The sequence below is a fragment of the Lolium perenne genome, chromosome 6 (assembly GCF_019359855.2).
Source record: "Lolium perenne isolate Kyuss_39 chromosome 6, Kyuss_2.0, whole genome shotgun sequence".
NCBI lineage: Eukaryota > Viridiplantae > Streptophyta > Magnoliopsida > Poales > Poaceae > Lolium > Lolium perenne.
Genome location: NC_067249.2, coordinates 234,425,027 through 234,427,680, shown reverse-complemented (window position 1 = coordinate 234,427,680; position 2,654 = coordinate 234,425,027). Strand labels below are relative to the sequence as shown.

General features: G+C 43.4%; 1 long non-coding RNA gene across 1 annotated transcript; it reads left to right on the top strand.

Moving 5' to 3' along the window:
• The first annotated feature begins 408 nt into the window (after positions 1-408).
• LOC127309304 (uncharacterized) lies at positions 409-991 on the top strand. Its single transcript, XR_007857093.1, has 2 exons — positions 409-446; positions 585-991. It is a non-coding gene; the product is annotated as an uncharacterized lncRNA (long non-coding RNA).
• Positions 992-2,654: the final 1,663 nt, after the last annotated feature.

Sequence of the window (2,654 nt, the reverse complement as noted above, 5' to 3'; positions counted from 1 at the left end):
TTCTGGACGTGAATGACTCGTTCTATGCTACTCCGTATACTACTGCCTCAATTCTAAAATAAGTGTTTCAATTTTGTCTAGATACATATATATGTATCTAGATGTATTTTAGTTATAGATAAATCTATATGTAGAAAAAATTGAGACACCTATTTTTAGATGGAGTGAGTACCAAACATGACACAGGGGAATTAACTAATTGCTAATTGCCGGACTAGCAAGTATCACTGAAGTTTCAACAAGTGGACCTCATTTCAAGTTCAAGTTCTGGACTTGTTCAGTCGTTCTTCACAGAATACTCATGGGAGTCACACTAACTATTTCCCGGTAATGTCTAGTACTTCCAAGGCATGCATCAGAGGCTTCACTTATAAATACGGGGCTTTGTTGCATCAGAGGCATCGATCGAGCTTGTGTCCCTTCTTCAAGGGCTGTGTAAATTTCAGGTACTATCTTCTTTCCCTGATATAGCAGTAAGAATAGGCTTTGAAGTTTGAACACCCTGCTTTACGTTAGCGAGCACGCAGTAGTTATTTTTTGTGATACCTCGAGTAGCTCATAACTCGTAACTCTGCTATTTCCAGGACTATCTTCTTAAGCATTTTCTGCCTTTGATGCTCCAAGATTTCCGGAACAAGAATGGGAAAATCCAACCGTAACAACGTCAAGAAAAGCATCTGGCAGGTCCTCTGCGGCTGCTTATCGCCTAAGACCAAGGGCTAATTAAGATCTTATGACTCACCATGCACATAGGTCAACTTGTTTCGTACATGTCGATTGCCGTTAATTAGATGTCATAATTACGTTATTACTAAGTTGATCGTTCAATTGGTTTTTAGTTGTGTGACTGTCGGCGGAGCTACACACTCTGCAGTAAGGGAAATGTAAAACAGTGTCATGTAACCATGTGTCCAAAATAAACTCATATATTTCGTCCTTTATGTCATGAAAGCGAATCATAATATATACTGTTGTATTCTTTCCTTAAAAATATTGTAATGTTACTTCAATGTTCCATCATTCAGCGGTTTATTGGTCGGCATATATGCAACAAGATCGGCTAAATTCCATATGGTCCGCGTAAATGAAAACCAGATCCCTGACCTTTGCGCTGAAGCATGGACTGTTGACCTTTGCGCTGCAACGCTTCAACTACTACCAAAGCTTTACTCCCTCCTTCTCAGTTTACTAGTCCTCCCCGTATCCCTAGGTCGCCAATTTGACCTATATAATTTAAATTATAGAATGCAAAAATTATATCATTAGAAAATAGAACATCTAAACTTTGTAATGATATAATTTTTATAACATATGATGCTAACTTGATCAAATTTGCGATCTAGATGTAGGTGCACGTCTTATAAAGTGTGAGAGAGGGAGTACGTGTTGGAAATACTAATCAATGTAAGTTGCAGTTCACGTATTTACATGTGTTACTTGCTGACTTGCCGTTGACTTAAAGTGTGTTCTCCCATACGGTGTACGTCATTGGAAATAGTAGTACATAGTACTCCACAGTTATTCGCAAAAGAAAAAAAGAGTACTCCACAGTTAGGAAACCAATCTGTTTTTGATCAGTAATCTTGTACTCGCAGTAAAAGGCAGATGCTCACACCGTTTTGTTAGGGTTTAGATTCTCGCTGCTTTTTCAAGCTTAACGTTGATGCCTTGTTCAATATGGATGATCTTCGGAGCATTACGGGTGCGCTAATCCGGGATAGCAAAGGTAATTTTGTTGCCGCCAGCAGCCCAGCAACAAGCTCGAGTTCGTCCATGATGTTCTATTAGCTGAAATTCAAGCGTTGATGATGAGGACATCCCTACCTCACTACTACCTCCGTCATTAGAAGAAGATAATCCTGCTGTGAAGCTCAAGTCCAATGAAGTCAGGATTGGACCAATGACACAAGCTCGTGCGAAGCTACTGAAACAACATGTGAATTTGTTTCTAAGTGATACTTTGATCGATGAGAACTTTATACTGCCTAAGTCCTATTATTTGTGTATGATCAGGTATGAGGAGGGAGCAAGCATCGCACGAGGAGGAGATGAGCAGCTGGACCAGAAGATGGACAAGAAGCTGGACGTGAAGCTGGACATGGAGCTGGACATGAAGACATCCCATGGACGCGCGAGGGAGGAGCGGGAGGCATGCGCGAGAGGAGGAGATGTTCAGGACGGCGCCAGGCCCAGTCAACCGGCCGTGCCGCCGGGCCACTCGGTCCCAGGGCCGGTCTGACCGGCCCCCACGCCGGATCCATCCGGTCCAAACCGGATTTCCTCCTTGTGCCAACCGGGGCACTGTCCAGTAAGCCACGACGTGTCGCCCGGTTTCCACCCGGTGCCAGGTCCGGTTTGAATCGGACCGGCCAGTCCCAGACCCGGTCGATCGGCCCCCAGGCCGGCCGAGTCTGAGTCTGTCTCAACCAGATCTATTCTGGGTCGGTTATTTTCGTACTTTTTCGACCTGAGGTCGTCCTGAACCCCTATATAAGTGCCCAGGACTTCCCCAAAGTTGCTTTAGACCATGTTTAAGATAAACCCTAGTTCTTAGTTGTTTGCTCTGCAAAACTATTGAATCCCTACACCATATTGCTTGATTTGGTGTAGATCTGATAGTCTTGTGTGATCTGTTGTTCCATTGGGAATTAGTA